At 40.8% G+C, this 13105-nt stretch overlaps 1 protein-coding gene across 1 annotated transcript in view; it reads right to left on the bottom strand.

Moving 5' to 3' along the window:
- The window catches only part of LOC111965845 (prominin-1-A-like), a 117691-nt gene that overhangs the window by 103330 nt on the left and 1256 nt on the right, over nucleotides 1-13105 (bottom strand).

Here is a 13105-nt window from a genome sequence, read left to right as displayed (position 1 = left end):
TTTGGCTGTTTTGGGCTCTGAGCGCCGTACTCAGATTATGCTTTTTCCGTAAAGTTTTTTTGAAATCTGACACAGCGGTTGCATTAAGGAGAAGTTTATCTGAAGTTCCATGTATAATAGTTGTATCTATGATCAATGTTTATTATGAGTATTTCTGTGAATTGATGTGGCTCTCTGCAAAAGTTTTGGAACTACTGAACATAACACGCCAATGTAAAATTATTTTGGGATATAAATAGTCACTTTATCGAACAAAACATACATGTATTGTGTAACATGAAGTCCTATGAGTGTCCTCTGATGAAGATCATCAAAGGTTAGTGATTAATTGTATCTATATTTCTGCTTTTTGTGACAACTCTCTTTGGCTGGAAAAATTGGTGTGTTTTTCTGTGACTTGGTGGTGACCTAACATAATCGTTTGTGGAGCTTTCGCTGTAAAGCCTTTTTGAAATCAGACACTGTGGCTGGATTAACGAGAATTTTATCTTTAAAATGGTGCCTAATACTTGTATGTTTGAGAAATTTGATTTATGAGATTTCTGTTGATTGAATTTGGCGCCCTAGCGGAACGGAACCCGCTAGCGGAACGGAACCCCATTCCCAGACAGGTTAACCTTGCCCCTGCATTGTGAGATGCTCTTAACTTTGCCCCTGCATTGTGACATGCTCTTAACCTTGCCCCTGCATTGTGACATACTCTTAACTTTGCCCCTGCATTGTGACATGCTCTTAACCTCGCCCCTGCATTGAGACATGCACTTAACCTCGCCCCTGCATTGAGACATGCTCTTAACCTTGTCCCTGCATTGAGACATGCAGTTAACCTCGCCCCTGCATTGTGAAACAGTCCATCTGTGATCAATTTAACTTTGCTCTCTCTCAAATGTAGTAAGGCTAAAAGCATCCTCTAAAACAGCATGAGTGGCACTGAAGCTGATGCCACGCAGAGTGGGTAGTCCGAGTAGTCATCTCTGGCTTTGGCAGGCTGACCCTTAATGTAGCACATCTGCAATTACAACTCACCATGTCCCTAGTGCCAGCTCCCAGTAGGCACGGTTGCGCCCGCCCATGAAGCAGAACTAAACGACGGAGAGGAAACATGGCATGCCATCCATTCACCAGGAGAGCGGCATGCTCGCCTGCTCAGGTTCCTAAACCTGATCCATATGACGTGCCCGAGCAAGACATAGCCCCAACAGTCTCTTCATGATGTGTCAGCTCTCTCTATTTCTCTCTCCAACACGCTATCTACTTCATTCTTTGTCACTCTTCTTCTTTCACTGCTTCTCTTCATCTTTACATTTCTCTTCCTCTTTTATCTCTATGTACAGTTAGGTCCATAAATATTGGGACATTGACCAAGTTATTATTATTTTAGCTGTCTACCACAGCATATTGAAATTAAATAATGAATATGAGCTGAAAGTGCAGACTTTCAGCTTTAAATCGTAAGAACGGGGTAGGAATTACAACATGTTTTATATGTGGTCCCCCCTTTGGACAATTGGCTGCTCAGCTGTTCCATGGCCAGGTGTGTGTTATTCCCTCATTAATTAATTTACAAGGAAGCAGATAAAAGGTCTAGAGTTGATTTCAAGTGTGGCATTTTCATTCGGAATCTGTTGCTGCTAACCCTCAATATGAAGTCCAAAGAACTGTCACTGCCAGTGAAGCAAGCCATCATTAGGCTGAAAAATCGAAATAAACCCATCAGAGAGATAACAAAAACATTGTATGGCCAAATCAACTATTTGGTACATTCTTAAAAAGAAAGAATGCACTGGTGAGTTCAGGAACACCAAAAGGCCCGGAAGACCACGGAAAACAGCTGTGGTGCATGACAGAATAATCTTTTCCCTGGTGAAGAAAAACCCCTTCACAACAGTTGGCCAGATCAAGAACACCCTCCAGGAGGTATGCGTATCTGTGTCAAAGTCAAGAATCAAGAGAAGACTTCACCAGAGTAAATGTAGAGAATTTACCACAAGATGTAAACCATTGGTAAGCCTCAAAAACAGAAAGACCAGATTAGAGTTTGCCAAAAAACATCTAAAAAAGCCTGTACAGTTCTGGAGCAACATTTGATGGACAGATGAGACAACTTGTACAAGAATGATGGGAAGAGAAGAGTATGGGAAAGGGAAGAAACTGCTCATAATCCAAAGCATATCACCTCACCTGTGAAGCATGGTAGAGGTAGTGTTATGGAGTGGGTATGTATGGCTGCCAATGGAACAGGTTCCCTTGTATTTATTTATTTGCAAGTATTAAAGTATTAAAACTCAAAATTGAATGTATGATTATGTTAGTTTGTCCAATTACTTTTGAGTCCCTAAAATTGGGGAGCTATATATAAAAAATAAAATAAAAATCCTACACGGTTCATACAATACTTTTAAGAATACACTTAAAGCATATCTTGATTGTTTCCTTTCAAATCCATTGTGGTGGTGTACAGAGCCAAAATGATGCAAAATGTGTCACTGTCCAAATACTTATGGACCTGACTGTATGTCAGTGTTTTCCATTAGTGCCAGCTGGTTATAGCTGGTTACAGATTTTCAACCGGATACTTTTTACACTTCATATTAACTAGGCTACCTTTAATTTAAAAGTTTCAATTCGCTAGTCCGTTGAGCCCTCTCCTGCTAGAATGAACGATATGCATCTTCTAGCGATCTATTGATAGGACAGGCGCCGGTCAGTCACAAAACCAGCGATGACGGGGAAACGCAGTCCGCTGTCTGTCCCGCCTCCCAGCACAATATTTGTGCACTGTGGTTGGTTGCAGTCGCATTTCTTTACACATGACGCTTGTGAATTTGCATGTCCCATGTAATGGAAGAGGTAACAATGAGTCAAAATCCACTTAGCCTAATTATTATTGTTTTCTGGCACATTTACTTATTTGTTTTGCACGTTTCACATAGTCACCCATGCAGTCGTGGCCCATAGGCTATTTACTGTGCTTTGATTGACAACTGAAGAGCAAGCGTTGACTAGTTTATAAAAGGTGTCGAACTTATTGAATAAAGTCGATCTCCTATATCTATATTATATCTATATTAAATATATCTATATTAAATATATACCTATATTTTCCATTTATAAATCATGCCACACAGTTATATGTCCATGGTATCGCATTGGGACAAGTAAACCAAAGGATTTCCTAGGTTTACTTTCCTAGGATGTCGGGGCTTGCCAGACACTGGGTAGTCACTAGTTACCACTAGTTACCACAGCCACAAAGTCAGAAACCCCACCTATTTCTACAATTTCTTAAGATGCGATTTTAAACCTAACCTTAACCACACAGCTAACCTTATGCCTAACCTTAACCTTCAATTAAGACCAAAAAGCATGTTTCCATGGATTTTTTCGGTGTAGTCAATTTCAACTTCGTGGCTGTGCTATCTGGTGGAAACCAAAACAGTCAAGCTAAAGTGAGTGACTCTGGTCTCATCAGTCAGTGTAGCCTACCGAATCACATCGGTGAGAGAGTCCCTAAACATGGTCTCCTGATGAGGTTTAAGCACTGTTGTGGACTTAGATTTAGAGCATCCAATTTGTATTTTTTATTTATTCAAAAAGTGTTATTTTGAGACCGAAAACCTGAAGGATTTTTTTTTAAAAGGAAACCTAATGACCTAGGCAAAAATAATGACCTACCTAAAGATATTTTATTAATAATTTAGGCTATGTAAAATCTGAACGATATAATACTTAAGACTGATATAGCCCTTGTATTATTTCCATTGAACCTTTAAATGTATTTTTCAAGATAATGTGGGCTATTTACTTCATTTGGTCTGTTTTAATAAAATACATCATTTGAAGAACAAACATTAGTGGCAATTCATATCTTGCAGTAAAACTGCAAATAAGACTAATATCAAGAGAAGACGGTTTAAATGTTCTCTTAGTCTGGTCACATAGGCCTAGACGATATCCAGAACAACTAACAATACACTGATTTCATACATTTTCAGTCATTTAAATTGGAAAGTCATGTCTTTCTACACAATACCGCAACACATTTTTCCAATCTGGGAGGTAAACTCAATAAAGTATTCAATAATTTCGCTATGTATTCCAGATGGAATCAAGGCATTAGAACGTACCAGAGGCCACCAAAATGGAGCTCCTTCAGTAAAACATTTAGAATCCTCCAGGGGCACCTGGCTGGGTACTTTTTCTATTTGACTGGCTACTCTATGCGGAAACCATGGCTATGTTTCTTTTCCTGTCTGGTTCTTTGACTGTTTCACTTCCTATCTTTATGTGGATTTCCTGCCTTTTTTATGTGTGGTTCTCTCTCGGTCTTTCCATCACACTCCATTTCTAAGCTCTTTGGCAGATTGAATTTATGCAGATTGAAGCGCTGGTGTCATTATAGCATTACCTGAAAGCCTCAAAGTCCCAGGCCATCTTAATGCCATATCTCTTATCATCTGTTCTAGAGGTCGACCGATTCATGGGAATGGCCGATTAATTAGGGACGATTTAAAGTTTTCATAACAATCGGAAATCGGTATTTATGGACACCGATTTGGCCTTTTTTTTTTTTTTTTACATCTTTATTTTTCTAGGCAAGTCAGTTAAGAACACATTCTTATTTTCAAAGGAACGGTGGGTTAACTGCCTTGTTCAGGGGCAGAACGACAGATTTTTACCTTGTCAGCTTGGGGATTCGTTTTTGCAACCTTCCAGTTACTAGTCCAACGCTCTAACCACCTGCCTTACATTGCACTCCAAGAGGAGCCTGCATGGCAGGCTGACTACCTGTTACGCGAGGGCAGCAAGAAGCCAAGGGCAGCAAGAAGCCAAGGTTGCTAGCTAGCATTAAACTTATCTTATAAAGAACAATCAATCTTAACATAATCACTAGTTAACTACACATGCTTGATATTACTAGTTTATCTAGCGTGTCCTGCGTTGCATATAATTGATGTGGTGCCTGTTAATTTCTCAACGAATCACAGCCTACTTCGCCAAACGGGTGATGATTTAGTACTGTCGTTGCCATAACATCAATGCCTTTCTTTAAAATCAATACACAAGTATATATTTTTAAACCTGCATATTTAGTTAATATTGCCTGCTAACATGAATTTCTTATAATTAGGGAAATTGTGTCACTTCTCTTGCATTCCGTGCAAGCAGTCGGGGTATATGCAGCAGTTTGGGCTGCCTGGCTCGTTGCGAACTGTGTGAAGTCCATTTATTCCTAACAAAGACCGTAATTAATTTGCCAGAATTGTACATAATTATGACATAACATTGAAGGTTGTACAATGTAACAGCAATATTTAGACTTAGGGATGCCACCCATTAGATAAAATACGGAACAGTTCCGTATTTCACTGAAAGAATAAACGTTTTGTTTTCGAAATGATAGTTTCCGGATTCGACCATATCAATGACCAAAGGCTCGTATTTCTGTGTGTTATTATGTTATAATTAAGTCTATGATTTGAGCAGTCTGACTGAGCAGTGGTAGGCAGCAGCAGGCTCGTAAGCATTCATTCAAACAGCACGTTCGTGCGTTTGCCATGAGCTCTTCGCAATGCTTCAAGCATTGAGCTGTTTATGACTTCAAGCCTATCAACTCCCGAGATTAGGCTGGTGTAACCGATGTGAAATGGCTAGCTAGTTAGCGGGGTGCGCGCTAATAGCATTTCAATCGGTGACGTCACTCGCTCTGAGACTTGGAGTAGTTGTTCCCCTTGCTCTGCAAGGGCCGCGGCTTTTGTGGAGCGATGGGTAACGATGCTTCGAGGGTGGCTGTTGTTGATGTGTTCCTAGTTCGAGCCCAGGTAGGGGCGAGGAGAGAGACGGAAGCTATACTGTTACACTGGCAACACTAAAGTGCCTATAAGAACATCTAATAGTCAAAGGTATATGAAATACAAATGGTATAGAGAGAAATAGTCCTATAATTCCTAAAATAACTACAACCTAAAACTTCTTACCTGGGAATATTGAAGACTCATGTTAAAAGGAACCACCAGCTTTCATATGTTCTCATGTTCTGAGCAAGGAACTTAAACATTAGGTTTTTTACATGGCACATATTGCACTTTTACTTTCTTCTCCAACACTTTGTTTTTGCATTATTTAAACCAAATTGAACATGTTTCATTATTTATTTGAGGCTAAATTGATTTTATTGGTTTATTATATTAAGGTAAAAGAAAAGTGTTCATTCAGTATTGTTGTAATTGTCATTATTACAAATAAATGTTTTTAAAAAATCGTCCGATTAATCGGTATCGCCTTTTTTTGGTCCTCCAATAATCGGTATCGGTGTTGAAAAATCATAATCGGTCGACTTCTAATCTGTTCCATTCTCATGTTGCTATTATGCCAACCTGGCATTTGGTATGGCAAGATTTAATGAGATACAGCTTGCCTCTTGGATCAGAATTTCAGGAAATACCTTTTTTTATGTACTTTAATCAATTTGTGCCACTCCTGTTGAAGAGCATCCTCCTACATGCAGATTTGCTGGCAAATTGAATGGTCATTCACTTTACAGAGAAAAAGGTTTTACGTAACACATATTCTGGGGGCAATTAGGAGTCTTTCAGCACTGGGCACTCTCTGAGTTCAGCTCTTTGTCTTGCAGCTTGGACCAAATCCCATCCAAGGCTGTGTGAAAGAAAGTAGCTCCACTAAAAATAAGCATTTCATTCAGTACTAGCATTTTGGCTGCCTTCCCCTCGGGGGAATCGAGTACCTGCAGGGGTTCCGTCTTATATTCTTTAATACCACACTGATGTGGAACACTATGCAAAGCTTTTTTTCTGGATGGTTCAAATACAACCGTCACAAGGGGAGGGGCATGAGCCTGTACCTCAGACTTAATCTTGGATTCTCCAGCGTTGGCTTAAAGTCGAGGAGAAATTAATGTGTAGGCCTAGTTAGTTATAAACTGCATGGAAGAGAAGTGTTCTGCCTTCAAACTGCTTTGAAAAGTGGAGAACCGTGCCAATGAATTGTGTCTGCAAAAAGGAGTGGCTTTTGATTCCAGCGTTATTTCTGAAAGTGAGGAGGTGGTTTACTCAACCTCCATCTGATCTTTGAGTGTCATTGTATTTGAATGGGAGGAGTGACAGAGAGTTGATTTCAGGCAATATTGTAAATCATGCATATCAGATGTTGGCAGACTGGGCTTATGAATATATGCTATATTGCTGCTGGCCTCAAGACAGTTAAAAAGCCCGGCAGAATAGGCCTAATGCTTACTAGTCCAACGCTCTAACCACCATCACCTGCCGCCCCATGGTGATGGTGGCACTAAAGGAAAGAGCGATGGTGGGGGGTTTTGGCATTTGTGACCCGATTCAGGAAACTTGGCATATGTCGCAAGTCACGACTTCACAGGAGAGCAGTTTGAACATAAAAAAATATGTTTTATCAAAATCAATTTTTGGGCAGAAATGGCTTCTTGAACATGTGAACTTTCATGTGCCTTAATAACAAACTTGTATTCCATCTGTAAATACGAATACAATTGTTAAATTATAAGCCTTGTTGGTTAAGCCACATAAAAAGACAGCAACCTTGCCACTAGCCATGATTGGCTGAGATGAGTGGGCTGGACATGCCGAGAGATGAGTCCCGATTGGTCTGCCATATAGAAGGCTTTTGTCTATTTGAGCTGGTCAGTCTGTGTTGGTAATCAAGGTGAACGTGGCTTTTTTTAAATGTAGCTGCATAAGTGTTGCTCTCCACTTTCTGGAGGATCAAGTTTTGAAATCAGTGGAATTAGAGTATGATAGCTAAAGAGATGGGAAAACACCTGTTTCCGGATTACGTTTTCAAACTAAGAGCATTTGTGGCATGGAACGTGACAGGGAGACGCGTCCACCATGCATGATGATGTATACGGGTAAAATAGTCTAGCTAGTTACATTTTCAGATATTTCACGTTTCTGACAAAGTGGTTTCATTTCAAGCTAAAGTGTACCGTTAGCTGGCTGGCTCCCTAGCTAACGTTAGGTGGCGTGATGTGTGTGATCTTACATGTTGTTTACCTAGCTAGGTTCATTGTTTACCTAGGTAGCTAGCTACATGTCTTAAGCTTAAGTGTACAACACCTGTTGAATATGGCCGGGGTCAGTAAACGTCGGCAAAAAAGCATAATGGAATTGTTGCCAGCAGAGCTGGTTAGGCTGTTTACATGTTATCCAGTGGTAAACAAATCATCGGCCAGAGCGTCAAGTGTGCGCTCTGAACGCAAGGAGATGGGTGGGGCTAAAGCTTAAGAGAGTGTGAACGAAGCTGAATGGGTGTAGACAAACAGGAGCTCTCTCACCGAAACACTAAAATGTCATTTTCTCAAAAGTGAGTTTACAAGTGTATAAACTTTCAAAGCAGAATGACTTTCCCATTGTTCCTCAAATACAGTGCATGATATACAATTTTGTAGCGCTGAGTCTCTACTTTTATCCAATGTAAAAAACAGAAATTCAAATTTTGCTACATAAGACTGAATCCAGGTGGTGAGTCACATTTGCTTTGTACAGTAGGAAGAAAATAACTCCTGCTTGGCTATTAGTGATGGTCCGCGTCGCCATGTCCTCATTTCAATAAATTTATGTTCGATACTCCATTACAAATAAATGCCCTCTCTGCAGTAACACACATAAAGCAAGAAGCTCATAAAAACAAAATGAACACTAACAGCTCAAAAGAAGTAGACTCAATGTAATGGGTCACCATTTATAATAGCTGTTCCAGTTGTGTCCCATCCAGAGCACCTTTAGTGTTGAGTTGACTTTAAATACAGTATGGCAAGACAAGCCAAAGTAGTCACAAATCAACTTGACCAGATTTAGGCTTCAGTCATCTGAAAGGAAAGTAATAACTCCAAGCACCTGTCCCAGCCTTTGTTGGTGTGTGAGTGACTAGTTTCCTCACACTATCCGATTCTATGATTATCTATCATTATCTTCTTGAAGTTATTTAGTCAATTGGTTTGGCAGTATATCAGGATCACAGTGAAAACTATTGTGTTATTTTGATATCAACGATGTAGTCACACCTGCTCCTACACAATGGAGTGGCAATAGCTAGACTGAAACACTAACTGCACATAATGATAGGCTCTGAATGACAGACAATGTCAGAATAATGGAGATCTAGTTGTGCTCATATTACATAATATGCACAGTTTGAGGATAATGGACAGAATGTCCACGTTAGTCACTTAATACTCTTTGTCAGCCTGTTTCAAAACGTGGCCTTATAGACTACTTCAGATGGCATAAAAGTACATTAAGTCTATAAACAAAGCATAATGTAAATCATAAAACATATACATGAAATGACTCAATAGGGTGCAGGAGAATACATAGGCCTACTAAGCTACGTGACAGAGTGGCACTTTGCCACAGGCGTTCAGCTGGCATTATGTTAGGCTATGCCCATGGCTGTCTTGGAGCATTACCACGCCACGGGCACCCCAGTCACCACAGTGACATGACTGTTTGTGACAGGCATATACACACCAGACAAACAGCTCCATACATCCAGCCCACTCACATCTTGACTTCCTGTTACAGTAACAGTAAGCAGAGCTATAGATACAGATATTCCTACATGTAATAGTGATATGCAGGTGACAGATGTTTTGAATGCAACCCACTCACAAAGGAGCGTTATCTGAATGTGAAGAGCAACAGACTGACATGGACAGGATGTACCATAGTAGGACTTTGATGTACAGTACTCGGGAAGTAGGCTATTATCGCCATTTCAGACCCACAATGCAATGCAACTGGGAAAAGGGGGCATGTTGTTTTCAGTCAGTAAATAAAGAGAAAATAGTGACGGACAAAGATGCATGCTCCAGCTCCATATGGATGGATGAGTCATAGGCTCATATTTGTAGCTTCCTGCATAGGCTACGTCTCACTCAACAGTGTCTTATACATACTGTTAGTACACTTAGTAAACAGTACGTACTGTAGCAGGGCCATTCAGACACAACCATGATGTCCTGAGAGGATCCGGCAGAGCCAAGGGAGGGGATCTTTGTGAGGAGAAAACCACAGATGATGCCCATTTACAATGCCATCTGTGACCAATCTCTGCCCTTCTAAATTCCCCATCATCCCACAGCTGCCGTTCACATTCACAAAAACATAACTGCCATTTCAGACACAGTGCCTTGTAGTGCACTGTAGAAGCATGACATACTGTTTGTAGTGTAGCGTATCATGTGTGAAGTAGGATTAGCCCCTGCTATCACCTAGGCCTATACCAAGAGAGCTAAAGAGGATATTAGTGTTTAAACCCATTATCTGTTATGGTTTAAATACCAGGCTCCTCTTCCCTAGTATGTCGTAAGGCCAGAGGCTACTGATATGTAACACTTTCTCCTTCCATGGGTTAAACCAAAAATCCATCATGTCAATGGAAACAATGTATTCTATAGAGACACGCAATACTGGGATTGAAAGGTGCTGCTTCTCTCAGCGAAGCACCTCCAGCACAGTGGAAATATGGTTTGCTAAAACCGCTAAAATGCAGTAATTGCCTCCAAACTCTGTCTCAGTTCACGCTACATATTACACGATCGTATGCAGACATATGCAGGGCAAAAAGAAGGAAATCAAAAATACATTGGCTACCATGCCTGCCAGTGCGTGTGTTTCCCTGGCAACTGTTCCCTAGCCTTAACTAATGCCTGTTTCTCGCCGAAGCGCTGTGTCCATGGAGTCAATATTACACCTGTCATAGCTACTTCGGGGAGAGGGTAGTGCAAGCAGACGTGGCGAATTGAGCCGTTGATGAGAACTTTCTATTTGTCACAGAGCACTTTTCAACTGGAATTTGCATGGCTGTAGTTAGTATAATCCCTCTAGCCTCACACCAACAGACTTGGGATGACAGCAGGAACTGCATAAGAAAATCTTGTCTCAAGTGTAGGGTGACTTATGTTACATAACAGTACTATTACCATAAGTCAAATGGTTTGAAACGACAGTAAATGGAGGAACAACATAAATGAGTAATTTGCTTTACTGGTTCTATTGCTGTGTGACTATGTGTGGGTGATGTGCATGTGTTTGGTCATGTGTCAGATAGCCTAGCGCTTGGTTGCATGAGTGGGTGGGAGTGATAGACAACTTGACAACTGTTGCTATATTGCTAATAACAGCTCTTACAGGTTGGCGGGCAGTAAAGAAAAGCTGTCATTAACAACTGAATGATAACATCTTGCAGTTTAGCAGTGTGTCGGCAATTCCATAAATCCTAACAAAATTATGGATGTTTTGGAAATTCGCCCTTATCGTCTCTAGCAGTTGTCACAGCACCAGTTGGTGATGGAAAATAAATACTTCCTTTTTTTATTGTCACATACTGTACACCGGATAAGTGCAGTGAAATGTTTTGTTTAACAGGGTCAGCCACAGCAGTACGGCGCCCCTGGAGCAAATTAGGGCTAAGTGCCTTGCTCAAGGGCACAGACAGTTTTTCACCTTGTCGGCTCGGGTATTCGAACCAGAAACCTTTCAGTTACTGGCCCAACACTAACCGCTAGACTACCTGCCGTACTGTGTAACTGTCAGACCCTGATCTGTTTCACCTGTCTTTGTGATTGTCTCCACCCCCTCCAGGTGTTGCCCATATTCCCCATTATTCCCTGTGCATTTATACCGGTGTTCTCTGTTGGTCTGTTGCCAATTCGTTTTGTTCGGGAAACATACCAGTGTTTTGTTCCTCTGCTCATGCCTGTTTCTTGCTCCTGTTTTCTAGTCCTTCCCGGTATTGATCGTTCTGCCTTCCCTGACTCTGCCTGCCGTTCTGTACCTTACCCCACCTTACTGGATTATTGTCCCCTGCCTGGCCTGACCCTGAGACTGCCTGCCGTTTTGGACCCCTTGCACCCTCTGGATTATTGACCCCTGCCTGCCTTTGACCTGTCGTTTGCCTGCCCGTTTTATATATAAACTTTTGTTTCTTCGACACTGTCTGCATCTGGGTCTTACCTAAAAACGTGATAGTAACCAAGAGAAGACTGTCACAGAAATGAGGGTTTACTCTAATGTGCTAGGGAGGAGGACACCCCCTAACCACACCTTTGCCAGTGCAAGAAATGTTTCCCTTACCATTACTAAGACTTGGTGGGCTCCCCTACCAGTAGTTTCTGTTGGCTCCCACCTGAACTATTTGGCCTTCGAATGGGATATTTTGGAAGTTTACAGCCCTGATTGTTGATTTTGGAGCCCTGGCGCACCACCAAGAAATGAATAGAGAAAAACAGTGGTACAATAGATTTTATATGGCATTAAGAAATTAGTTTTGGTCCAATACATTTCTCTCTGAAAATTGCACAATGCCACACTAAGTTTTATGTTTTATGGCAGTCACAACAGTGATACAGGGATGCATAGGGGCTGGTACACTGTGTAGCCCTGAAAGTCCCACACGGTTTTTCCATAACAGCCTGTCCCCTCTAATCAAAATAGGCCTGACAGATTGCTGGATTATCAAGCTAAATCTCCATGCGTGCATTATATTGTCCCAATTAAATTGGCGAACACGTGGCTATAAAGTCGAGGCAATTCGGTTTCCCAGAATTTAAAAAAAGTTCAACATAAGATGAATTTGAAAAAATGATGGAACCCCCTACAGTAATATGTCTGGATGTCTAAAATATATTTAGCTAATTGGTCACGCACACAGTCTAATTCATGGTCATATAATTAATTTGGGTGTTCAATTTAACATTCATAAAACCTTTTTAATGCACTGTCCAGAAGAAGCCAGATTTTACATTGCAAACCTCATTATCTCTAACATGGGATTTCAACTTTCCTTCAAGATTTCTAGGTATTACTGCACTGTTGGAGCTAGAAACAAGAATTTCGCTGCACCTGCAAATCTGTGTAAACGACTAATACACTCATTTGAGATGTGTAATAGAACCCAAAAGTTAAATTATATCCAATGAACAAATTGAACATCTATTCCATTGAGTAAGTGAGTTCGAGCTATATCAATTAGTGACTGACAATCCTGTAAACTAAAAGCAATCCTGTAAACTAAAAGCACAGCAACATATGGCATTCCAGATTATGGGATT

The sequence above is a fragment of the Salvelinus sp. IW2-2015 genome, linkage group LG6.2 (assembly GCF_002910315.2).
Source record: "Salvelinus sp. IW2-2015 linkage group LG6.2, ASM291031v2, whole genome shotgun sequence".
Lineage (NCBI taxonomy): Eukaryota > Metazoa > Chordata > Actinopteri > Salmoniformes > Salmonidae > Salvelinus > Salvelinus sp. IW2-2015.
Note: the sequence above shows the minus strand (reverse complement) of the source record. Positions and strands in the feature narration are given on the sequence as shown.